Consider the following 27,937-nt stretch of genomic DNA (forward strand, 5'->3'; position numbering starts at 1 on the left):
TGCATGACGGTGTGCAGGTAAGGAAAGGCACAAATCGCTATACAATGAAAGCAGTAGAAGAGAACCGCACTCACCCGTCAATCGTGCACCAATGCTTTATTGCAAAAGAACCATGGACATGAACACAATGAGACTCTCACGTGAGAGTCTGACGAAGCGGGCTGAGTCCCGTGAAACAGCTGTAACCACACGTGTGTGTGTCCTGGCGTTCCTGCCGGTATCCTGCTGTATTGTGTTCATGTTCATGGTTCTTTTGCAATAAAGCATCGGTGCACGATTGACGGGTGAGTGCGGTTCTCTTCTACTGCAGATTTGTAAATTACTTCTATTAAAAAATCCCAATCCTTCCAGTACTGATCAGCTGATGTATACTATACAAAGTTCTTTTCTTTTTTAAATTTCCTTTCTGTCTGACCACAGTGCTCTCTGCTAACACCTCTGTCCATGTCAGGAACTGAGTAGGAGAAAATCCCCATAGCAAACCCATTCTGCTCCGGACAGTTCCTGACATGAACAGAGGTGTCAGCAGAGAGCACTGTGGTCAGGCAGAAAGGAATTTCAAAAAGAAAAGAGCTTACTCTGTAGTATACAGCAGCTGATAAGTACTGGAAGGATTGGGATTTTTTCATAGAAGTAATTTACAAATCTGTTTAACTTTCTGGCACCGTATTGATTTGAAAGAAAATGTTTTCCAGTAGTACCCCTTTAATGTTCGCTCTGTACACAGCGCTGATAAGAGGCAATGGATGCACTGGCCCCCCAGGTGACTGCTCACATGACCATTTGGGGTCTAACTATGCTGCAAGGCAGTGTTCCCAACCAGGGTGCCTCCAGCTGTTGCAAAACTACAACTCCCTGCATGCCTGGACAGCCGAAGGCTGTCCAGGCATGCTGGGAGTTGTTGTTTTGAAACACCTGGTGGCACCCTGGTTGGGAAACACTGCTGCAGGGTCTTATTACACCCAACAAAAAAATCTGTGGGACTCTTTTTTTATTGTTACTCCAGAAAACTGGCGTACGAACCCTAATAAATCCCCTCTTATAGATCTGGATCCCAGAGATGAGGCCACACGTATGGATCTGCAATGAATGGTGGTAAATCCTTTTATGTTTGAATATTGTGGAATCAATTTAGTGCGATACTGCCGCCTGGTGGACAATACTCAATAACACACATGAATTAGATGAATTAAATTAATTTTAGAAACAAAGACGTCTATTTTAAAAATAACCCCATAAAGACACAGGGATTTTTCATTTTTACAGGGCAGGGTTTCCCAAGCAGGGCGCCTCTGAGTTGGTCCAACCTGGAATGAAGCATGCTCGACATTTACGCCCTGCGTCTTTTTTTTCTTTAACACCAGAAAACTTTAATAAAAGCCTTAATAACCCCCCCCCCCCCCCCAGTCTTTGTTAACTCCCTCCAATAGTACGGATAAACAAATCATTTTGTGTTTGAATACAGTGGAATGTTTTCAGTACAATACTGCCCCCTGGTGGACAATACCAAACATGCAATTTACCTATATTTTTATAACCAATTAATAAAGATACATCACAATGATTTACTTTTGTAAGATTAAACCTTACTGGAGATCCTTGTTCTTCACAGACAGAGAAGCTGAATGGACATCTACATGGTCCAAGACGGGAGAGGAGGAGGCCACATAACCACCGCCTACTATAGAGATTAGAGATGAACAAATGTTTTGAAAAATTTGATTCGGCTGATTCGACGAATTTTCCCTAAAAATTTGGTTCGATCAGAATTTATTTGCGGCAAATTGCTATTAAAAATGGCTATTTATGGCCTACAGAGAGCCTCAATAGGGGTGTACAACACTTTGCCTTGCTGTAACACGCATAGGGTGTGTGCTGGGTTAGTGAAATAATACTGTTATTCAGTAGGACATGCAGATCAGAGGTGTTGCTATTAGATTCACTGTCGCAGAGCAGCACAATGACAGAGCCTGGAGGTGGCATCAGTATGAGGAGACCATATAGTGGTTGAATGACACAACGTGCACGTGGCAGCAGTATGAGGAGACCATATAGTAGCTGAATGACACAGCATGGAGGTGTTGGCAGCATGAGGAGACTATATAGTGGCTGAATGACACAGCGTGGAGGTATTGTCAGCATGAGGAGAATATATAGTGGCTGAATGAGACAGCGTGGAGGTGTTGTCAGCATGATGAGAATATATAGTGGCTGAATGAGACAGCGTGGAGGTGGTGGCAGCATGAGGAGAACATATAGTGGCTAAATGACACAGCGTGGAGTTGGAGGCAGCATATAGTGGCTGAATGACACAGCCTGGAGTTGGAGGCAGCATATAGTGGCTGAATGACATAGCCTGGAAGTGGCATCAGCATGAGGAGAACATATGGTGGCAGAATGAAACAGCCTGGAGGTGGCAGCAGTAACAGCAGCAGAATCAGGAGTCCTGAAAGGGACCCGGTGACAGAGTGGTGCGGTGGGTGGCAATACCAGTATGCGGTTATGAAGGTGGGTGAAAAAAGGAGAACTTGGCATCAGATGTGTGGCATCAGGCGGGGGGCAGGATCAGAATAGTAGTTGAGGCAGGTAGGCAGAAGAAAACGTTCTCTTTTGTAAAAGTGTTAGTGTGCACAAGTAAGTATTGAGGATATGCATTACGTAAGACTTAGCTTTTAATATTATGCTTAGAATAAAATATATATACCCAAAATATTTTTTTAAATCAAACAAAAGGAAAGGTGTGCAAAAAACACCATGTGCCACCTACACCACCAAATATTGATGTGATGCAAAGACCTCTAAAAGGTGGAAGGGAACAACATATGGTCCATTGTAACTGGTGGGGGTAAAAAATTCCCCTGTAAGGCCCTACTCTCGCCCTATTAATTCCCTTCTTGGCAAGTGTTACTCACCCTAAAAAGGGTGGCCCCACACAGGAAACTCTCTATTTCCACCTAAAAACTCTTGGAAATGGCAGTGTTTGTAGGGGGAAATAGGGAGAGGTTCCTGTGTGGGGCCACCCTTTTTAGGGCAAGTAACACTTGCCAAGAAGGGAATTAATAATGCGAGAGTAGGGCCTTACAGGGGAAGTTTTTACCCCCACCTGTTACAATGGACCATATGTTGATCCCAGGGTCGTAGCTAGAAACCACAGGGCCCCAATGGGAAAAATTGTCCTGGGCCCCTCTACCCATACCCCCACAGCGACCTGCTTTCCCAATACCTGATGACCCCCTTATTCCGCCTCAGCCGCACAAAGATATCAGTGACGACAGCACAGTTGGGACAGTCAGGAGAATACACAGTAATTTAGGTGATTTACAGACAGGGCCGAACTGGGACCAAAAATAAGCCTGGGCATTTTAAAATAAGCATCCGATTTTTATGGTGGGGGTCCGACTAATGAGACCTCCACCAATCCCCTTCATTCAAGTGGCTCTCCAGATGTTGGAAAGCTGCAACTCCCATCGTGTCTGAAGAGCCGCAGGATTTATGGGAGTTGTACTTTTGCAACAGCTGGAGAGCCACAGATTGGAGTACAGTGTCATCCATCATAACTACAGAACTTACAAGTGACTACAGCTCTGATGGGACAGTCAGGAGAATACACAATGGGGGAGATTTATCAAAACTTGTCCAGAGGAAAAGTTGCTGAGTTGCCCATAGCAACCAATCAGATTGTTTCTTTCATTTTTGCTTTACTGCTTTACAGCCAGCTCCCTCTCACTCCATCTCCGCTGACCTCTCTCATGGGGATTGGGACACAGTTTCTCCCCATCTCCCCAATGCTTATTTATACACAGCTACAGCATTTCTCCCACCTGCCCGCGACGCACATCTACCATCTGCCCCCCAAACCTTTTGCAACTCCCACAGCATGCCCTTACAGAAAGGACATGCTGGGGGTTGTAGTCTTGCAACAGCTAGTGAGCGGATGGTGGATGTGCAGCACAGGCGACAGGGAGAAAACTGTGTCGCTGCGCGGAGGGTCACATTCCATTACAGGGACACAGGTACCTGATCAGTGAGAGTTCAGAGGGGTGGTAATCCCACAAAGTATGTAATATACCAAGAATACACCCTGAGTCCTTAAGTACCAGGACGCAAGGGAGTACCTGTACGCCCTGCGTCTGTAAGGGGTTAAAGGAGAAGTATCATGCAAAAAAAAGTTAGCCCCTATCTGCTTAATAATTTTGTACACTATTTATTAGTTCCCATAGGGGACTATTACATGCAGTTGTTTAATTGTTTACACTGTTTAGTGCTATGCCATAAGCATAGCATTGATCAGTTTTATGGGTGCTCCACTTATACAGGCTGTTGAGGCTGCATGTATCCCCGAATCACCAATCGAACAGCATGGAGGTAGGTAAGAGCCTCCGGTTGTCATCTCAGCTGATTGAGACCTTGCGATTATCCAGCAGTGGTCCCGATCAGCTTCCCCAAACCCACCAGCACCAGGATTTTGGACTTTTAGATCAAAGTTGATTGTGGGTTCTAAAGGCTTAATGCCCGGCATGGGCACTGATAGAGTAGGCCTTTCTACTGAACAAAGAGTCCTGTTCCCATGATATATGAGGTAGTGAGATTAGAGCTATAGTTGGCCAAAGTGCAGAAGAGATTCAACCATGTAAGATAAACTTGGTTTAAAGGGGTACTCGGCCCCTAGACATCTAATCACCTATCCAAAGGACATGGGATAAGGTGTTGGCTGCAATGTTGGCTACGGCACCCCAGACATCCAGTGCATGGAGTGAACTTCGCTCCGTGCTGGATGACTGGTGATATGGGGCGGAGGCTCTTGATGTCAGAGTCACGCCCCGCATGTGACGTCATGGTCATGCCCCCTCAATGCAAATATTTTGGAGGGGGCATGAAGGCAAGAGTGGGGTGCGGCTGTGACGTCACGAGCCTCCGGCGCTGCAACCAACATTCTTAACGAACGCCGGGTGCAGCAGGGAGATCGCGGGGGTCCCCAGTGGTGGGACCCCCGCGAACAGACATCTTATGCTCTATCCTTTGGATAGGGGATCAGATGTCTAGGGACGGAGTACCCCTTTAAAGTTCTCTGGCCACGGCCCGGTGCCAGGAGCTGACTTTTTTTCACATGTACTTTTACGTCATACATATAGGATATAGCAGGTCGGGCAATAGATCAATATTATTCAGATTCACAATTTTTAGCAGGAAATAGAGTGCTCAAGATATAACAAGAAGTACTTTTTTAGTTTAAATGGCGGAATTTAGGTGCGGAATTCTGAAGAATTTGGCCGGAAATTCAGTTGGAATTTACTGCCCATCACATTTAATGGGATTCCGCTTTCCCATCCAGACAGCCGAATTTCCGCTTTCTGCATTCCGCAGAAATATAAGATCAGTCGGAATGCAGAATTCCATGGTGAAATCCCATTGAAGTCAATGGGGCTTGAATTACAGAGGATTCCGCAACAATTCTGTGGCAATTCCTCAAGCCTTTTTAGCATGCTTTCCTGAATGGAATTTTTTGTGGAAATGCAGAAATTCCGCTGTGTGAACATATCCCAAGGAGATTCCGCAGCAGCAGAGTGTCATTGTATTCAATGAGATTCTGCTGAGCTGTGCACATGGCTGAATTTCCGCACCAGGTTTTTCTGATGCGGAAATTCCGATTTCCGTGTCTGCAGAAAGAATTAACCTGTCCATTCTTTCTGCAAAATCCTCACGGAATGCATTGTTGGGTGAATTCCCATGAGGTCCTAGCGCCAGCATGTTATGCTTCGCCCACAGTCTGCAGAATGCCTGCATGGAGAGTTTCCGCGCAGACATTCTGATGTGTAAACCCGGCCTAACAGTCCAGTACAAGTTTGACCTAGGTGTGAACTCCCCGCTTCACATTTGTCCTCAAAATAACCTTCTCTTTTCTGTATCATAGTCAGTTAGGAAGGAAACCACAAAGTACAAGTCTTGCAGACTGCCGGCCTATACATCTTGCTTGCAGGAATAAGAATCTCTAACTACTGAATGAGATTATGGCCCTGATTTATCAAAATGTGCGAGAAAAAAAAAAATTCTCGTTAACAACCAATCACAGCTCAGCATTCCCATCTTAATCAGTTCTGGTCAGGTGAAAGCTGAACTGTGATTGGTCGCTCTGGGAAAAATGTCTACAATTTTTCTTTCAAACATTTGATAAATCAGGAATGAAACAAATGTATCAATACTTTATCAGGGTGATCGCTGCTGCCCGTCACTAGAGGTGAGTCTTGGCTGCTTATAACAACCATTTCTCACCCACTTTGAAGCGAGTGCAAGTAGGTTATCGCTACCTGGCATAAATATATGTCATGTCGCGTTAAAATATTCACACCAAGGCCATAACTATACATCATAAGGTGGGAAATGGTTAAAGAGACATACCGTATTTTTTGCCGTATAAGACGCACTTTTTCTTCCCCAAAACTGGGGGGAAAAAGTCGGTGCGTCTTATACGGCGAATACAACCCTATCGCGGCGGTCCCTGCGGCCATCAATGGCCGGGACCCGCGGCTAATACAGGACATCACCGATGGCGGTAATGCCCTGAATTAACCCTTCGGATGCGGCGATCAAAGCTGACCGCCGCATCTGAAGGGAAAGTGACACTAACCCGATTTCACCGCGGCGTTCCCGAACAGCCCGACTGAATAGCCGAGTTAGTGCTTACAGGACACCGGGAGGGACCTTACCTGCCTCCTCGGTGTCTTCTCTGTTCAGGGATCCCCTGTATGGCCGGCGCTCTCCTTCCTCGTCATCACGTCGTCGAGTACGTGCGTCGGCGTGCGTAACGACGTGATGGCGGCGACGGAGAGCGAGGATACCCGGCGGGCAGCAGAGACATTCCGGAGCGACGGCGACAGCGATGGAGCGACATCCAGGGCAGCGGTGACGGGTCCGGAGCGGCGGGGACACGTGAGTATTACCTCCTATGCAGTGGTCTTCAATCTGCAGACCTCCAGATGTTGCAAAACTACAACTCCCAGCATGCCCGGACAGCCGTTGGCTGTCCGGGCATGCTGGGAGTTGTAGTTTTGCAACATCTGGAGGTCCGCAGGTTGAAGACCACTATTGGGTTCAAAATCTTTATTTTTTTAGATTTTACACCTATAAATTGGTTGTGTCTTATACGCCGGTGGGTCCTATAGGGCGAAAAATACGGTACTTTCAATTTAAAAATGTTATGTCCGACTAGGAGGCTCATAATATGCTTTCCAAATTCTTTACTACTCGTATAGCAGCTATAGAAAACAATATACAGTTGAAAGAAAAAACTTAACAGGTACAACCAAGCATGCTGTAAAGGTGTAGGCTGTATGTGACCAATCAGGTGTAATGGTCTTCAGGAAAGTTAAGTTCCATAACAGTACTTGGTGTTACTACTATTGTTACTTCTGTTATATCCTCTAATACCTAGTCCATATTTATTCCCTTTCCTCTCTTTCCCTTATACTTCTCTCCATATATAAATATTTTGTTCCATTCTTTCATATATTCTCATATTTGCCCCCAGCTATTCCTTTCATCTCCTTGTTTTCTCCGATACTTATTTATCTTATTTTGCATTGTCCGCTTGCTTTTTCTTTTACCTTATTCGGTTCCGTACCTCAGCATACTCTCTATCTCCGCCATTATAGTTATTCTGTGTGCGTCTCCGTCTCCACGCACGTACTCTTGCGTCTTGCGAGATTTCCCCATAGCCGTCAGTCTATCAGCTCGCGCTCGCCTCACACTTCGTCACTGTGATTCTCCTCACGCCGTGGTCAGGTTATTCCAGTCACAGATATCTATAATACCAATTCCGCTACAATTCCATTATCTCCCTATTATTGGAGACATTTATTTATATCTATTTCCATAATATATATACTTCTATGTATTTTGTCATAAAAAAAAAATTTCCCCATATATTTTGCATTATGACTACTGAAGCCCAACAAAAATCCTCTCACAGAGGTGAGACTTCTTCTTCTTTAACCGAACAAGAAAATGCAGAGTCTTCCCATATCCAACTTTTATTAGACCAGTCAGTTCAAAAATCAGTTCATTCAGCTATAAAATCTGCAATGGCTTCTATTCAGGATACTATCACAAAATCAGTATCCATGGCAATAGCCGGTTCCCCTTCTACCCCTTCTGATATATACTGGTCCCCTCATGACTCCATATCCAAAATGGCTCATGGTCATAAGAAATCTGGAAACTGCGCCCAAAAAAGGCGTTTTTGCACTGACGACCCTAAACCCCCCACTATCAGAATTAAAGGGGTAGGTCAAGACTATACAGATACCACTGCTAACCCCAGTGGGAATATGATAGGTGATGAATCTTCTCACCAAAGACCCTCGGCCCTTGAGGAAGAAGGTGTAAAAAGGGCAAGAAAAGCTCAGTCCAGAGCAAAACCGGACTCTTACGTCATTCAATCCTCAGATTCCTCAGATGAGGATCAGGATGATGAGAATAATGACTATGAGGACATTTCCCAAGAGTCTGACATTGAAGAGGGTGAGGTATCTGGCATTACAGATCTTCCTCCTCAATCTAATAAATCTGATTCCATAATACTTGATAGTAAAGAGGCTCCCCTGTTTGACCCGGAACTCATTAGACACCCTAGATCCGGGGAATGGGTTCCTCACCCTTTAGTAGAAAAGTATATTTAAAAAAAAAACTAGATCGGGTGGCCAGAAACAAATTAAGATCTGAGTGTCCTAGACCCACTCTACCCAACAAGGTCACAGCCACACCTGAAATTGACCCTATACTGGTCAAATATATGCTAAAAACGGGAAAACATCCCAAAAAAGGCCTAGACAGGTCACTACGCACCTGCCAAGACAAATTACTTGATTTACTTGGCCCTCTTACAAAAATGTTTTACATGGCAGAACATACGTCCTCCTCTGGCACTACGGTAGACACTGAAATATTCAGAGGATGGATCCAACGTGCCATATGTCAGTTTGGTAATGTGAATGCCTCTCTTTGTGCAGAGAGAAAGAAAACCCTCCTCATGAAGCTAGACCTTCAGCTAGCATATCTAGCTAATTCTGAATCTGAACCCTCTAATGAGGTACTTCTTTTTGGAGATAACGCCATAAAAGAAATTGGCAAATACGTAGGTATTTTTACCTCACTTGATAAGGCACAAACATCTCTGAAGAAGGTCTTCTCCCAATTTTTTTTTGGGAAGGCCGGGAAAAGTAGGGGTCGTTTTCCCGGCCGCCTATATTCCAATCGTCCCCCTCCCAGGAATTCTTTCCAATCAGAAAGAAATTCCTACACCTCCCCCTCCTTTCAAACGGCCCCTCCAACTTTCTTCCCATCAAGAGACCGCCCCTGGCGTGCAAGAGGACAACGGGCCTACCCTCGATCAAGACCATCTTCAGGTAAGATTTCCTCCGGGATTTTCTTTCCTTCCTACTCTAGGCGGCCGTCTCCAATATTTTTTCCCGATTTGGGCTTCCATAACTTCAGACTCATGGATTCTCCAGACGGTATCAGGTTATCTAATGGACTTCCTGTCTCCTCCAATTCAAAATTCTCTTCCACATCTCATCCAGTTTTCTACTCTAGATCATTCTCTCATATCTCTAGAGATCAAAGATCTATTCAACAAAGGAGCAATTATCCAATCTTTCTCCCCAGGCTTTGTCAGCAACATATTCCTTGTCAAGAAAAAAGACAGAGGTCACAGACCTGTGATCAACCTTCGTCACCTCAATGATTTTGTCCATTACCAACACTTCAAGATGGAGGGAATTCACCTCTTAAGAGATCTTTTGTTGGAACAAGATTGGTTGGTCAAAGTAGACCTAAAAGACGCTTATTTTACAGTTCCAATACATCTCTCTCATCAATCTTACCTTCAATTTATTTGGGAAGACATCAAATGGCAGTTTACCTGCCTTCCATTCGGTTTATCCTCAGCCCCTTGGTGCTTCACCAAGTTAATGAAACCAGTGGTTTCTATCCTTCGAAGCCGAGGAGTACGTCTCATCATATATTTGGACGATATTCTGATTATGGCTCAATCTACCATCACCCTCAATCACCATTTACAATGGACAGTCTCCCTTCTCACCGATCTAGGTTTTTCAATCAATACGAAAAAAATCTATACTTACCCCTTCAAAAGAACTAGAATTCCAAGGTTTTCTGATCAACACGCAATCCTCTACACTCAGTCTTCCTTCCAGGAAATTATATACCATTTGGAGAGAGATTCGCTCCATTCTTCTCAAACGTACGATATCTCTGAGATCGATTGCGAAGGTAGTAGGCCTCCTTTCGGCCTCTATTCAAGCCATATTTCCTGCCCCCTTACACTACAGGGCACTTCAGAGACTCAAAGCTTACCATCTCAGAAAAGGCCTCTCATATTCAGACGAGATTACCTTCTCATCGGAAGCTGAAGAAGAACTCAACTGGTGGCTTCAACACATCCAAACCTGGAATGGAAAAGCCATCTTCAGTTGCCGGCCAGACATGATCATGGAATCTGATGCCAGCCTTCAAGGTTGGGGCACTTGCTGCGGTTCAGCAGCTACAGGAGTCAATTGGTCTCTAGACAAATCCCATCTTGATATCAATTGTCTGGAACTATTAGCAGGATTTTTGGCCCTCAAGAGCTTTGCGAAGTTCAGATCGCATTGCTGTATATTGATTCGTATGGACAACATTTCCGCGGTTCAATATATCAATCGCTTAGGTGGCACGGGTTCCAAAACTCTCACAGATCTAGTAACTCAATTATGGAATTTCTGCTTAGACAGGGATATTGTTCTGAAAGCAGAATATCTCCCGGGAATTTACAATTCAATAGCGGATTGGAACTCCCGATATCTCATCGACTCCAGCGATTGGATTTTGGATCGAAAGATCTTCCAATCCATCAACAATCTTTGGGGCCCTCTCCTTCTGGACCTCTTTGCAACATGTCTCAATCGACAGATCCCAATGTTTTACAGCTGGCACCCAGACCCAGAAGCTCTAGCCATAGACGCTTTTCTTCAAACTTGGCCTCAGGGTGTTCTTTTTCGTGCTTTTCCCCCATTTGCAATGATTACCAGAATAGACTTTAGTTTTAATCACCCCCTGGTGGCTGTTACGCCGAGCGCTCCGGGTCCCCGCTCCTCCCCGGAGCGCTCGCTTCACTCTCCCCGCGGCAGCGCTCCGGTCACGTCCTCTGACCCGGGGCGCTGCGATTCCGCTGCCAGCCGGGATGCGATCCGCGATGCGGGTAGCGCCCGCTCGCGATGCGCACCCCGGCTCCCCTACCTGACTCGCTCTCCGTCTGTTCTGTCCCGGCGCGCGCGGCCCCGCTCCCTAGGGCGCGCGCGCGCCGGGTCTCTGCGATTTAAAGGGCCACTGCGCCGCTGATTGGCGCAGTGGTTCCAATTAGTGTTTACACCTGTGCACTTCCCTATATCACCTCACTTCCCCTTCACTCCCTCGCCGGATCTTGTTGCCTTAGTGCCAGTGAAAGCGTTCCTTGTGTGTTCCTTGCCTGTGTTTCCAGACCTTCTGCCGTTGCCCCTGACTACGATCCTTGCTGCCTGCCCCGACCTTCTGCTACGTCCGACCTTGCTTTTGCCTACTCCCTTGTACCGCGCCTATCTTCAGCAGCCAGAGAGGTGAGCCGTTGCTAGTGGATACGACCTGGTCACTACCGCCGCAGCAAGACCATCCCGCTTTGCGGCGGGCTCTGGTGAAAACCAGTAGTGGCTTAGAACCGGTCCACTAGCACGGTCCACGCCAATCCCTCTCTGGCACAGAGGATCCACTACCTGCCAGCCGGCATCGTGACAGTAGATCCGGCCATGGATCCCGCTGAAGTTCCTCTGCCAGTTGTCGCTGACCTCACCACGGTGGTCGCCCAGCAGTCACAACAGATAGCGCAACAAGGCCAACAGCTGTCTCAACTGACCGTTGTGCTACAACAGTTACTACCACAGCTTCAGCAGTCATCTCCTCCGCCAGCTCCTGCACCTCCTCCGCAGCGAGTGGCCGCTCCTGGGATACGCTTATCCTTGCCGGATAAATTTGATGGGGACTCTAAGTTTTGCCGTGGCTTTCTTTCCCAATGTTCCCTGCATCTGGAGATGATGTCGGACCTGTTTCCCACTGAAAGGTCTAAGGTGGCTTTCGTAGTCAGCCTTCTGTCCGGAAAAGCCCTGTCATGGGCCACACCGCTCTGGGACCGCAATGACCCCGTCACTGCCTCTGTACACTCCTTCTTCTCGGAAATCCGAAGTGTCTTTGAGGAACCTGCCCGAGCCTCTTCTGCTGAGACTGCCCTGTTGAACCTGGTCCAGGGTAATTCTTCCGTTGGCGAGTATGCCGTACAATTCCGTACTCTTGCTTCAGAATTGTCCTGGAATAATGAGGCCCTCTGCGCGACCTTCAAAAAAGGCCTATCCAGCAACATTAAAGATGTTCTGGCCGCACGAGAAATTCCTGCTAATCTACATGAACTTATTCACCTAGCCACTCGCATTGACATGCGTTTTTCCGAAAGGCGTCAGGAACTCCGCCAAGATATGGACTCTGTTCGCACGAGGCGTTTCTTCTCCTCGGCTCCTCTCTCCTCTGGTCCCCTGCAATCTGTTCCTGTGCCTCCCGCCGTGGAGGCTATGCAGGTCGACCGGTCTCGCCTGACACCTCAAGAGAGGACACGACGCCGTATGGAGAACCTCTGCCTGTACTGTGCTAGTACCGAACACTTCCTGAGAGATTGTCCTATCCGTCCTCCCCGCCTGGAAAGACGTACGCTGACTCCGCACAAAGGTGAGACAGTCCTTGATGTCTACTCTGCTTCTCCACGTCTTACTGTGCCTGTGCGGATGTCTGCCTCTGCCTTCTCCTTCTCTACAGTGGCCTTCTTGGACTCTGGATCTGCAGGAAATTTTATTTTGGCCTCTCTCGTCAACAAGTTCAACATCCCGGTGACCAGTCTCGCCAGACCCCTCTACATCAATTGTGTAAATAATGAAAGATTGGACTGTACCATACGTTTCCGCACGGAGCCCCTTCTTATGAGCATCGGATCTCATCATGAGAGGATTGAACTTTTGGTCCTCCCCAATTGCACCTCGGAAATTCTCCTTGGACTTCCCTGGCTTCAACTTCATTCCCCTACCCTGGATTGGTCCACTGGGGAGATCAAGTGTTGGGGGTCCTCTTGTTCCAAGAACTGTCTAAAACCGGTTCCCAGTAACCCTTGCCGTAACTCTGTGGTTCCTCCAGTAACCGGTCTCCCTAAGGCCTATATGGACTTCGCGGATGTTTTCTGCAAAAAACAAGCTGAGACTCTACCTCCTCACAGGCCTTATGATTGCCCTATCGACCTCCTCCCGGGCACTACTCCACCCCGGGGCAGAATTTATCCTCTCTCTGCCCCAGAGACTCTTGCCATGTCCGAATACGTCCAGGAGAATCTAAAAAAGGGCTTTATCCGTAAATCCTCCTCTCCTGCCGGAGCCGGATTTTTCTTTGTGTCCAAAAAAGATGGCTCCCTACGTCCGTGCATTGACTACCGCGGTCTTAATAAAATCACGGTTAAGAACCGCTACCCCTTACCCCTCATCTCTGAACTCTTTGATCGCCTCCAAGGTGCCCACATCTTCACTAAATTGGACTTAAGAGGCGCCTATAACCTCATCCGCATCAGAGAGGGGGACGAGTGGAAAACGGCATTTAACACCAGAGATGGACACTTTGAGTATCTGGTCATGCCCTTTGGACTGTGCAACGCCCCTGCCGTCTTCCAAGACTTTGTCAATGAAATTTTTCGTGATCTGTTATACTCCTGTGTTGTTGTATATCTGGACGATATCCTAATTTTTTCTGCCAATCTAGAAGAACACCGCCAGCATGTCCGTATGGTTCTTCAGAGACTTCGTGACAACCAACTCTATGCCAAAATTGAGAAATGTCTGTTTGAATGCCAATCTCTTCCTTTTCTAGGATATTTGGTCTCTGCCCAGGGACTACAGATGGATCCAGACAAACTCTCTGCCGTCTTAGATTGGCCACGCCCCTCCGGACTCCGTGCTATCCAACGCTTTTTGGGGTTCGCCAATTATTACAGGCAATTTATTCCACATTTTTCTACCATTGTGGCTCCTATCGTGGCTTTAACCAAAAAAAATGCTGATCCCAAGTCCTGGCCTCCTCAAGCAGAAGACGCCTTTAAACGACTCAAGTCTGCCTTTTCTTCGGCTCCCGTCCTCTCCAGACCTGACCCTTCCAAACCCTTCCTATTGGAGGTTGATGCCTCCTCAGTGGGAGCTGGAGCTGTTCTTCTACAAAAAAATTCTTCCGGGCATGCTGTCACTTGTGGTTTTTTCTCTAGGACCTTCTCTCCAGCGGAGAGGAACTACTCCATCGGGGATCGAGAGCTTCTAGCCATTAAATTAGCACTTGAGGAATGGAGGCATCTGCTGGAGGGATCAAGTTCTCCTGTTATTATCTACACCGACCACAAGAACCTCTCCTACCTCCAGTCTGCCCAACGGCTGAATCCTCGCCAGGCCCGGTGGTCTCTGTTCTTTGCCCGATTTAATTTTGAGATTCACTTTCGTCCTGCCGATAAGAACATTAGGGCCGATGCTCTCTCTCGTTCCTCGGATGCCTCAGAAGTTGAACTCTCTCCGCAACACATCATTCCACCTGACTGCCTGATCTCCACTTCTCCTGCCTCCATCAGGCAGACTCCTCCAGGAAAGACCTTTGTTTCTCCTCGCCAACGCCTCGGAATCCTCAAATGGGGTCACTCCTCCCATCTCGCAGGTCATGCGGGTATCAAGAAATCTGTGCAACTCATCTCCCGCTTCTATTGGTGGCCGACTCTGGAGACGGATGTTGGGGACTTTGTGCGAGCCTGCACTATCTGTGCCCGGGATAAGACTCCTCGCCAGAAGCCCGCTGGTTTTCTTCATCCTCTGCCTGTCCCCGAACAGCCTTGGTCTCTGATTGGTATGGATTTTATTACTGATTTACCCCCTTCCCGTGGCAACACTGTTATTTGGGTGGTCGTTGATCGATTCTCCAAAATGGCACATTTCATCCCTCTTCCTGGTCTTCCTTCTGCGCCTCAGTTGGCTAAACAATTTTTTGTACACATTTTTCGTCTTCACGGGTTGCCTACGCAGATTGTCTCGGATAGAGGCGTCCAATTCGTGTCTAAATTCTGGAGGGCTCTCTGTAAACAACTCAAGATTAAATTAAATTTTTCTTCTGCATATCATCCCCAGTCCAATGGACAAGTAGAAAGGATTAACCAGATCTTGGGTGATTATTTGCGACATTTTGTTTCCTCCCGCCAGGATGACTGGGCAGATCTCCTCCCATGGGCCGAATTCTCGTATAACTTCAGGGTCTCTGAGTCTTCCTCCAAATCCCCATTTTTCGTGGTGTACGGCCGTCACCCTCTTCCCCCCCTCCCTACTCCCTTGCCCTCTGGTCTGCCCGCTGTGGATGAAATTTCTCGTGACCTTTCCATCATATGGAGAGAGACCCAAAATTCTCTCTTACAGGCTTCATCACGCATGAAGAAGTTCGCGGATAAGAAAAGAAGAGCTCCCCCCGTTTTTTCCCCTGGAGACAAGGTATGGCTCTCCGCTAAATATGTCCGCTTCCGTGTCCCTAGCTACAAGTTGGGACCACGCTATCTTGGTCCTTTCAAAATTTTGTGTCAAATTAATCCTGTCTCTTATAAACTTCTTCTTCCTCCCTCTCTTCGTATCCCTAATGCCTTTCACGTCTCTCTTCTCAAACCACTCATCCTCAACCGTTTTTCTCCCAAATCTGTTCCTCCCACTCCTGTTTCCGGCTCCTCGGACATCTTCTCGGTCAAAGAAATTTTAGCTGCCAAAAAGGTCAGAGGGAAAAAATTTTTTTTAGTGGACTGGGTTGTGGTCCTGAAGAGAGATCCTGGGAACCTGAGGACAACATCCTAGACAAAAGTCTGCTCCTCAGGTTCTCAGGCTCTAAGAAGAGGGGGAGACCCAAGGGGGGGGGTACTGTTACGCCGAGCGCTCCGGGTCCCCGCTCCTCCCCGGAGCGCTCGCTTCACTCTCCCCGCGGCAGCGCTCCGGTCACGTCCTCTGACCCGGGGCGCTGCGATTCCGCTGCCAGCCGGGATGCGATCCGCGATGCGGGTAGCGCCCGCTCGCGATGCGCACCCCGGCTCCCCTACCTGACTCGCTCTCCGTCTGTTCTGTCCCGGCGCGCGCGGCCCCGCTCCCTAGGGCGCGCGCGCGCCGGGTCTCTGCGATTTAAAGGGCCACTGCGCCGCTGATTGGCGCAGTGGTTCCAATTAGTGTTTACACCTGTGCACTTCCCTATATCACCTCACTTCCCCTTCACTCCCTCGCCGGATCTTGTTGCCTTAGTGCCAGTGAAAGCGTTCCTTGTGTGTTCCTTGCCTGTGTTTCCAGACCTTCTGCCGTTGCCCCTGACTACGATCCTTGCTGCCTGCCCCGACCTTCTGCTACGTCCGACCTTGCTTTTGCCTACTCCCTTGTACCGCGCCTATCTTCAGCAGCCAGAGAGGTGAGCCGTTGCTAGTGGATACGACCTGGTCACTACCGCCGCAGCAAGACCATCCCGCTTTGCGGCGGGCTCTGGTGAAAACCAGTAGTGGCTTAGAACCGGTCCACTAGCACGGTCCACGCCAATCCCTCTCTGGCACAGAGGATCCACTACCTGCCAGCCGGCATCGTGACAGTGGCCATCCCAAACATAGTTCCCTCAACTTCTGAATCTTGCTATAGATACCCCCAGAATTCTTCCATCTCATCCCCACATCCTATCAGATCCCAATCACAATCCTCATCCACTCATTCTATCGAATTCAATGTCACTAGTAGCTTGGCTCATTTCCGGCCAACCCCATCTGATATCGAACTTTCACAATCAACTAAGAACATCCTCACTGAAGCCAGGGCTCCTGGCACCAGGAAAGCTTACAGATCAGCTTGGAAATTTTGGGATAATTGGTGCCTTAGAAGACATCTGGATCCCATACATGCACCTATCTCCCATATTTTAAATTTCCTTTCCGAATTATTTGATTCTGGAAAGGCATATTGTATGATTAATCTGTATCGTTATGCCATTTCAGCACATCACTCACCATTGCATGACATCCCTATAGGTAAACACCCTTTAATTTGTAAACTTCTTAAAGGCATTCACTTTAAGAGACCCCCACGTCCTAAATATCTTTCTACTTGGGACGTTTCCTTGGTTTTTTCTCCTTTCTCTTCATGGGCAGACAATGATACTCTTTCCCTAAAAATTTTATCTTTTAAACTTACCATGCTTCTCTCTTTAGTTTCCTTCAAGAGAGTTTCTGATGTTCACGCTTTAGACATCTTTTGCAGAACTTTTTCCCTTCATGGTGTCCATTTTGAAATATGTAGACGTACTAAGACTTCTATGCATTTTTTATTTTATCCTTATTTTCCTAACCAGCCTGACTTATGTGTAGTATCTTGCTTACAAGTTTATGAACAGAAAACATCTTCTCTACGTTCCCCTTCTTCCCCTCAACTCCTTATTTACTACTGCAAACCTCACCTTCCAGTTTCCTCTTCTACCTTAGCTAGATGGATTAGATCCACCATGGCCTTGGCAGGTATCGATATTTCTTTATTTGGCGCCCATTCTGTCCGAAGCGCTATGTCTACTAAAACTGCAGTCTCAGGCGGTTCCCTTTCTGATATCCTTAAAGCCGCCAATTGGTCTTTGGAATCCACTTTTAGATCTTTCTATTCCCCCCCCCCCCCCCCCAACCACACGTCTCTATGTCTATCCTCTAATCCTAAATTTTCCTTCTTTTAAGGATGTATATTTATATCAATGTTTACTGTATAAGCTTTAAACTAGCATATTATGAGCCTCCTAGTCGGACATAAAATTTATGATTTTCCTAACGTTTGTAACGGAAAATATGGATTTTATTAATGACAGGAGGCGAATAATATCCCTCCCATAACCCTACCCTGATGTTTATTTTCTATCTTCATTTAGCCTTTTAGGTTTCCCATGATTTCAAGTTCTCCAGTTCCTGCTCCTTTTTGGATGATGACTCTACAATCCTTAATTACCCTCAAGATTGAATACATCTGATGACTTGATCTTCATCCACGGTTCCTGTTACATTTTCGGGACTTATGATCGTCTATTTACCTTGTTCCTGGTTTCACTTTACCTATTACTATTATTTAACTTGCACTAAAGAAAGGAGACGCTAATTGGGCTCTTCTCCTTATATCACCTGGCATTACACCTGATTGGTCACATATAGCCTACACCTTTACAGCATGCTTGGTTGTACCTGTTAAGTCTTTTCTTTCAACTGTATATCGTTTTCTATAGCTGCTATACGAGTAGTAAAGAATTTGGAAAGCATATTATTCGCCTCCTGTCGTTAATAAAATCCATATTTTCCGTTGCAAACGTTAGGAAAATCATAAATTAATCATCATGTTGGATCCCAGTTCCAGCGAGCAGCCAGGCACAAGGGCCACTCCACCATCTGAAGTCAGTACATCACCTGCTCCAACAACCAGCACCACATCAGGGAGAAGTGGGGGAACACTACTGACTTTGCCATTGGTCCTTTGGAACAGGTACAGGGATTAGGCAATCAGATTGCTGATGTGCTCTGTCCCTTTAAGGGTTTGTTTGGCAAATTATTTTTTGCGCCATAAAATGGATTGGAGCACAAGGGACTCCGCCGGGTCTAGACGGATCCCACTTACTTAAATGAGAGCCGTTGGAGATCTGGTAGCTTACTGCAGTTTGGCGGAGAAAAAAAAATAGTGCATGTTACAGGGGTACTCCGGTGGAAAACAAATTTTTTTTCAAATCAACTGGTGCCAGAAAGTTAAACAGATTTGTAAATGACTTCTATCAAGAATCTTAATCCTTCCAGTACTTATCAGCTGCTGTATGCCCTAGAGGAAGTTGTGTAGTTCTCTCTGCTCTCTGCTGACACCTCTGTCCATGTCAGGAACTGTCCAGGATAGGTTTCCTATGGGCATTTTCTCCTGCTCTGGACAGTTCCTGACACAGACAGGTGTCAGCAGAGAGCTCTGTGGTCAAACAGAAAAGAACAACACAACTTCCTCTGTAGTATATAGCAGCTGATAAGTACAGGAAGGGTTAAGTTTTTTTCTAGAAGTAATTTACAAATCTGTTTAACTTTCTGGCACCAGTTGATCTGAATTTTTTTTTCCACCGGAGTACCCCTTTAACCAAGCCCTGGCCCTGCCAGTGAATCTGCATCTACTAACTTGGGTCAGAAGAAGGAATAACTAAACAAGCACTCTTGTGCACATACTTAACTCTTTGTGGGTTTTCAGCTGGAGTTAGCTAACTTATGTCCCTATTTGTAATAACCTGTGAGTCTGGAGCGATTCTGTTTTACACACCATCATGGGTACAACCCCCAGACACCTTATTCAAGTGTACAATGGGGGTCAAGCACTACCTACCCCCATTGACAAATGTTACACAAGTCCACAAGGGAACATACATGGTAAGCCAGCCAGAAAGGCATCCACGACTATCCCGATCCAGGCGTTCAAAGAAACACTGAAATAGTTCAATGTTTCTGTGGATTCTGCTCGAAAATGCATTGCAGTCTACGAAGACAGCGCAAATACGAATGGTATTAGTGCCACCAAGTCAAGTAAATGTGCAGAATGTCCATTGTGCCCATTTTCAGATATGTGATCATGGCCTTACTTGCCCTGGACTACAACACCCATCCTCTCCTCATGGGCAACCCAACTACACATTATGAACTTTGTATATATGTCCTGAGGCTATCTCTTGCAAGTAAAGCCTTCAGCACTCCAGCAAACATGTCACCACTGGTATCTTGCTTTATCATCACAAGCTTCAAGGGGTTAACCACAACACACCACCCTCCTGAACACCTGCCCCCCTTTCAGAAACCATGTTAATATGTTTTTATGTTAATCTATCTTGCATGTTTATAGCATGTGTATTATTGGTGCAGGTCCTGCCTGTCCCCATTTGCTGATTCCAGGCCGCCTCCATCTCTTCAGACTCAATAGTGAGTCAATGAGTGTAACAAAAAGAGCCAAACTGTGCCTGTTCTGCTTGTTACATAGCTTCCTCTTCTTGTACATAAATAACCCTTGGACAATTTTCAGAGATGTACAAACTATCACAGTGCCAATTCTGAATTTATTAGATACAGTTAGCAACATCACCACTAGATGGCAGTGGGAGTTTTCTTTGTAAGTTTTCTTCCAGGAGTAGAGTTACATTTGTATATTTATAAGGGCTGTTTCTTTTTGTTGTCGTTATTGTGGTTTGCGTGGAATGACCTACAGAGCGCTGTTAACCCCTTGGGGACCAAGCCCATTTTGACATTAAGGACCAGAGCATTTTTTGCAATTCTGACCACTCTCACTTTAAGCATTAATAACACTGGGATGCTTGTACTTAAGAATTTGATTGTTTTTTCCGAGTTTGTTTTTTCGTGACATATTCTACTTTATGTTAGTGGTAAATTTTCATCGATACTTGCATAATTTCTTGGTGAAAAATTCCAAAATTTCATGAAAAATTATAAAATTTTCAATTTTTATAACTTTGAAGCTCTCTGCTTGTAAGGAAAATGGATATTCCAAATAAATTATATATGGATTCACATATACAATATGTCTACTTTATGTTGGCATCAAAGAGTTGTCATGTTTTTACTTTTTGAAGACATCAGAGGGCTTCAAAGTTCAGAAGCAATTTTCCAAGTAAATTTCTAAATCTGAATTTTTCAGGGACCAGTTTCGTTTTGAAGTGAACCTGAGGGTCTTTATGTTAGAAAAACCCCATAATGGACCCCATTATGAAAACTACACCCCTCAAAGTGTACAAAATGACATTCATAAAGTTTGTTAACCCTTTAGGTGTTTCACAGGAATAGCAGCAATGTGGAGGCGAAAATTGTTCTCGTAGACCCATATTTTTTAGGGGTAAAAGGAGAAAAATCCCCCCAAAATATGTAACACAATTTCTCTCGAATAAGGAAATACCTCATATGTGGATGTAAAGTGTTCTGCAGGTCGACTAGAGGGCTCAGAAGAGAAGGCGCGACAATGGGATTTTGGAGAGCGAATCTTGCTGAAATGGTTTTTGGGGGGCATGTCGCATTTAGGAAGCCCCTATGGTGCCAGAACAGCAAAAAAAAAAAAAAAAAAACACATGGCATTCTATTTGGGAAACTACACCCCTCAAGGAACATAACAAGGGGTACAGTTAGCCATAACACCCCACAGGTGTTTGACAACTTTGCGTTGAAGTTAGATGTGAAAATGAAAATTTTTATTTTTTACTAAAATGCTGATGTTACCCCAAATTTTTCATTTTCACAAGGGGTAATAGGTGAAAATGTCCCCCAAAATTTGAAACCCCATTTCTCTTGAGTAAGGAAATATCTCATATGTGGATGTAAAGTGATCTGCGGGTGCACTAGAGGGCTCAGAAGGGAAAGCGACATTGGGCTTTTGGAAAGCGAATTTTGCTGAAATGGTTTTTGGGAGGCATGTCACATTTAGGAAGCCCCCATGGTGCCAGAACAGCAAAAAACACCCCACATTGCACACTATTTGGGAAACTACACCCCCTCACAGAATTTGGAGTACAGTGAGCATTTACACCCCACGATAGCGTTTGACAGATCTTTGTAGCAGTGGGCTGTGTAATTTAAAAATTACATTTTTCATTTTCATGGACCACTGTTCCAAAAATCTGTCAGTCACCTGTGGGGTGTTCAGGCTCACTATACCCCTTGTCACGTTCCGTGAGGGGTGTAATTTCCAAAATGTGGGTATTTATTTTTTTGTGTTTATGTCAGACCTGCTGTAACCAGCCGCCACCCCTGTGCAAATCACCAGTTTAGGCCTCAAATGTACATGGTGCTCTCACTCCTGAGCCTTGTTGTGCGCCCGCAGAGCATTTTACACTCACATATGGGCAAAACCAGCATGTTAGTGTAAAAAATTAAAAAAAAATTACACTAACAGGCTGGTGTAGACCCCAACTTTACCTTTTCATAAGGGGTAAAAGGAGAAAAAGCCCCCCAAAATGTGTAGCGCAATTTCTCCCGAGTACGGAGATACCCCATATGTGGCCCTAAACTGTTGCCTTGAAATACGACAGGGCTCTGAAGTGAGAGAGCGCCATGCGCATTTGAGGCCTAAATTAGGGATTTTCATAGGGGTGTACCTGGATGCAAGCGTTACACTTGCCTTCTCCACCAAAAATACTGTACGTCAGTTTCCCACAAACAAGGTTCCTCCAGCTATTGCAAAACTTCCAACATGCCTGGACAGTAAATGGCTGTCCGGCAATACTGGGAGTTGTTATTTTACAACATCTTGTTTGTTTTTTTTACACATGTTCTGATCTGTAGGGTTTTCCTCAGCTCAAATCCACCACATTGGCCCTCATTTACTTAGAAAATCGGGTTGTAAGTCTATGTTGCTTTCTTACCCGACTGCTTTTTTCCCCTGGTATTTATTATTATGTCGCATCCTGTTTGTCGCACGTGCGTTTTGTTGGTTTTGGTTTCCAACTCCTCTGAGCTGTCGGGAAAAAATCCACAACAATTCAACAAATTCGGGTTGGAAACCTTTAGAAATACGTGGGAAAGCTCAGAAATGTCGGGTTACGCCCCTTTTTTGGGTTTGGGAGAATCCACATCGGGTCCGTCGGGAAAAAATGTTGCATCGTGTCGCAGACTGGCACACGATGTCTGCGACATGGCGCAGACAAAGATGCGACAAAAAACCCCGACAAAAGAGGTCGGGTTGAGAATAGTAAATGAGGGCCATTTTCTGTGGAAACCTTAGTAAATATGTTGTTTTTTTGTTAAAATGTCGTGAACACGCCCCTTTTCGGTGGCCACACCCCATTTCCCCAATGGTCAAGACCCTTTTTCGGGTTTTCTCAGTAAAATGTAGAGTTAGTTGGGTTTTTATCAATTCTGGTGCAAATTCATAAATTAGGGCCAACGTGTTTCCAGCTGTTGCAAAACTACAACTCCCAGCATGCCCGGACAGCCCTAATGCCCAGTCTACATCCTAATGCCTGAGGAGAAATGTAATGGGGGATGGTATTCTTTTTTTATTTTAGTATTCCTAGGTTGGTTCTTCACACTGTAGGTTTATATAGAAAATATAAATATATAAATGGGTAACAAGCTAAGCAGAATACATGTGACCTCTTGCCATTTTTATATAACATCAACATGTATATAATAAACATATATATATATATATATATATATATATATATATATATATATTGTGATGAACCGTCTCGGGGATTAGCTCTCGGATCGTCCTGGACACTGCCACAGGACACGTTTCCTCTCAATAAACCCGCAGACAACGGTTATTCCTGCAAGTCTGGCACCTTGCCAGCTTTATTTAGACAGGTTGCAGGGGAAAAACAAACATAACGCAGGAACAAAGTAAAATCCTAGACCGTCTGGTCACTGACTACACATATCAGCATGCCCTGACTACTAACTGGTGAGCTACCCTCAGCCAGTTAAACATGTGACTCCTGCAACCTGTTACTCACAGTTCACACCACTTCTTGGACCACTCACAGCTCCAGCTGTGTGCTTCCTCAACAGGGTCCGAGTGTCTCCCCCCTACAGCGACATGCTGTTTCCCATGGAGAGCACAGATCAGACTGAGTCTCCATCTTATATATACACCTCCCTTCCCTGCTGCCTCATTAATTAAGCAGCAGATGAGAGATTCTCCAGGGTGAGCCGAGGAAATACACCCTTTCCTTGTCCCCTTATCACTATATATATATAATATAGTGTCTGGGGTGTTGCAATGGTGGTGTAGAGTTGCTGGGTATCAACCCTTAGATGTTGTGACGCCAGGGTACAGTTTCCTTAGTGTTAATAATCCTACCGTCCCGCAAACGGCAGGGAGAATAAACGGAACGTGCACAGCAGATTTTAGGAAGAAACTTTACTTGCAGCTTTTATGCAACGGTATTGTACATAACAGTCTTTCAAGAGTGAACCGGGATTGAGATTCCTCACAGGTTTGCTGGGACTTGGAATCAATGAGCTTTTGATGGCAGCCACTGTGCTACTATATTAGAATATTTGAGCTGATAGTAGTCACACAGGATTTGGTAGATTGAGCTTGAATAACTCACTGTTTTGTGGCTGCTGGACTTTAGGCTTTAGGCCTAGCTTGAATTGGTGCTGATGAGATGAGATGTGCTTTCTTTAATGTCCAGAAAGAAGAGAGAGAGTTTAGTGGCAGCAGCCCCTTATATATTTAGAGGGCTGGGCAAAAGCTCATTGGTTGGCAAACCTGTAAGTCCTGACCCAGTGAACTCTGGTTACATCACATACCTCCAAGGTCCTTAACCATTTTATACATTAATACTGTGTATCACGTGACCACTAAGGTCCTATACATATATTTCCTATACATTAAATTATTATGTACACACTTTACTTAAAGGAAAACTGTCACATATTTTCTGCCGCACTATCCACAGGTACTGGTAGATAGTGTGGGAGACGCTGATTAAAATGAGCCCTACCTTGGTCTGATCCGCCCGGCCGTCTGCCCGCAATTGTAGTTTTAATCTCTGTGTATATCCTGCTGTAACTGGCACGGGCGGGACTTCTGCAGGCTAACTGGCACTGACGTCAGCGCCACTAATGAATATTCACCCCCCCTCCCTCCTGTTCTCCCTCTCTTCATGAGCGGCGCTGACGTCAGTGCCAGTTAGCCCACAGAAGCCCTGTCCGTGCCAGTTACAGCAAGATATACACATAGAATAAAACTACAATTGCGGGCAAACGGCGGTGTGGATCAGACCAAGGTAGGGCTCGTTTTAATCAGCGTCTCCCGCACTATCCACCATTACCCGTGGATAGTGCGGGAGAAAATATGTGACAGTTTTCCTTTAAGACGACTAGGATTAAGCCCTACAGGAGAGCCCTATGAGACATGGAGGGACTCTAGCATATACCCAGAGGTTTAGCTTGTAGCTTCTGGGACCCAATACAAAATCTGCAACAGGGCCCCATGGGCTAATTATAATATTCTGGTCTCTTATGGGGCAGATGTGCTTTGGGGCCCCCTTAAGCACCAGGGCCCCGGTGCAACTTCTACCTCTGCACCCCCTATAGCTATGCCCCTGTATATACCACGTACAGCCCACCTAATGCACTATATGGTGCAGGGGTCTCAAACTCAAATTATCTGGGGGCCACTGGAGGTAGAGGCTGGGTGAGGCTGGGCCACATGTGCCCCTCATATATAATGCCCCCATCATGCACCCCTCATATATAATGCCCTCATCATGCGCCCCTCACATATAATGCCCCAATCATGTGCCCCTCACATATAATGCTCCCATCATGCCCCCTCACATATAATGCCCCAATCATACGCCCCTCACATATAATGCTCCCATCATGCCCCCTCACATATAATGCCCCAATCATGCGCCCCTCACATATAATGCCCCAATCATGTGCCCCTCACATATAATGCTCCCATCATGTGCCCCTCACATATAATGCCCCCATCATATACCCCTCACATATAATGCCCCCATCATGTGCCCCTCACATATAATGCCCCCATCAGTGCCCCTCACATATAATGCCCCCATCATGCGCCCCTCACAATATAATGTCCCCATCACACGCCCCTCACATATAATGCCCCCATCATGCACCCCTCACATATAATGCCCCCATCAGCGCCCCTCACATAATGCCCCCATCAGCGCCCCTCACATATAATGCCCCCATCAGTGCCCCTCACATATAATGCCCCCATCATGCGCCCCTCACAATATAATGTCCCCATCACACGCCCCTCACATATAATGCCCCATTATGCACCCCTCACATATAATGCCCCCATCATGTACCCCTCACATAATGCCCCCATCAGCGCCCCTCACATATAATGCCCCCATCATGCGCCCTTAATATATAATGCCCCATCATGTGCCCCTCACATATAATACCCCCATCATGTACCCCTCACATATAATGCCCCCATCAGCGCTCCTCACATATAATGCCCCCATCATGTGCCCCTCACATATAATGCCCCCATCATGCGCCCCTCACATATAATGTCCCCATCACACGCCCCTCACATATAATGCCCTCATCATGCACCCCTCACATATAATGCCCCCATCATGTGCCCCTCACATATAATGTCCCCATCATACGCCCCTCACATATAATGCCCCCATCATGCGTCCCTCACATATAATGCCCCCATCATGTACCCCTCACATATAATGCTCCCTGTGTGGAGCCCCTCACATATAATGCCCTCATCATGCACCCCTCACATATAATGCTCCCTGTGCGGAGCCCCTCACATATAATGCCCCCATCATGCGCCCCTGATATATAATGTCCCCATCATACGCCCCTCACATATAATGCCACCATCATGAGCTCCTCACATATAATGTCCCCATCATACGCCCCTCACATATAATGCCCTCATAGTGTACCCCTCATATATAATGCCCTCATAGTGTACCCCTCATATATAATGCCCTCATAGTGTACCCCTCATATATAATGCCCCCATCATGCGCCCCTCACATATAATGTCCCCATCATACGCCCCTCACATATAATGCCCTCATAGTGTACCCCTCATATATAATGCCCCCATCATGCACCCCTCACATATAATGCCCCCATCATGTACCCCTCACATATAATGCTCCCTGTGTGGAGCCCCTCACATATAAAGCCCCCATCATGTGCCCCTCACATATAATGCCCCCATCATGCGCCCCTCACATATAATGTCCCCATCATACGCCCCTCACATATAATGCCCCCATCATGCGCCCCTCATATATAATGTCCCCATCATACGCCCCTCACATATAATGCTCCCTGTGTGGAGCCCCTCACATATAATGCCCCCATCATGTACCCCTCACATAATGCTCCCTGTGTGGAGCTCCTCACATATAATGCCCCCATCAGGTACCCCTCACATATAATGCCCCCATCATGCGCCCCTCATATATAATGCCCCCATCATGTGCCCCTCACATATAATGCACCCATCATGTGCCCCTCACATATAATGCCCCCATCAGCGCCCCTCACATATAATGCCCCCATCATGCGCCCCTCACATATAATGCCCCCATCATGTGCCCCTCACATATAATGTCCCCATCATGCGCCCCTCACATATAATGCCCCCATCATGTGCCCCTCACATATAATGCCCCCATCATGTGCCCCTCACATATAATGTCCCCATCATGTGCCCCTCACATATAATGTCCCCATCATGCTCCACTCACATATAATGCCCCCATCATGTGCCCCTCACATATAATGCCCCCATCATGTGCCCCTCACATATAATGCCCCCATCATGTGCCCCTCACATATAATGCTCCCATCATGCCCCCTCACATATAATGCCCCCATCATGCGCCACTCACATATAATGCCCCCATCATGTGCCCCTCACATATAATGTCCCCATCATGTGCCCCTCACATATAATGTCCCCATCATGCGCCACTCACATATAATGCACCCATTATGTGCCCCTCACATATAATGCCCCCATCAGCGCCCCTCACATATAATGCCCCCTGTGCTGTGCCCCTCACATATAATATCCCCATCATGCACCGCTCATATATAATGCCCACATCATATGCCCCTCACATATAATGCCCCATCATGCGCCCCTCACATATAATGCCCCCTGTGCTGTGCCCCTCACATATAATGCCCCCATCATGCACCCCTCATATATAATGCCCCCATCATGCGCCCCTCACATATAATGCCCCAATCATGTGCCCCTGATAT

Source organism: Hyla sarda, chromosome 2 (assembly GCF_029499605.1).
Source record: "Hyla sarda isolate aHylSar1 chromosome 2, aHylSar1.hap1, whole genome shotgun sequence".
NCBI lineage: Eukaryota > Metazoa > Chordata > Amphibia > Anura > Hylidae > Hyla > Hyla sarda.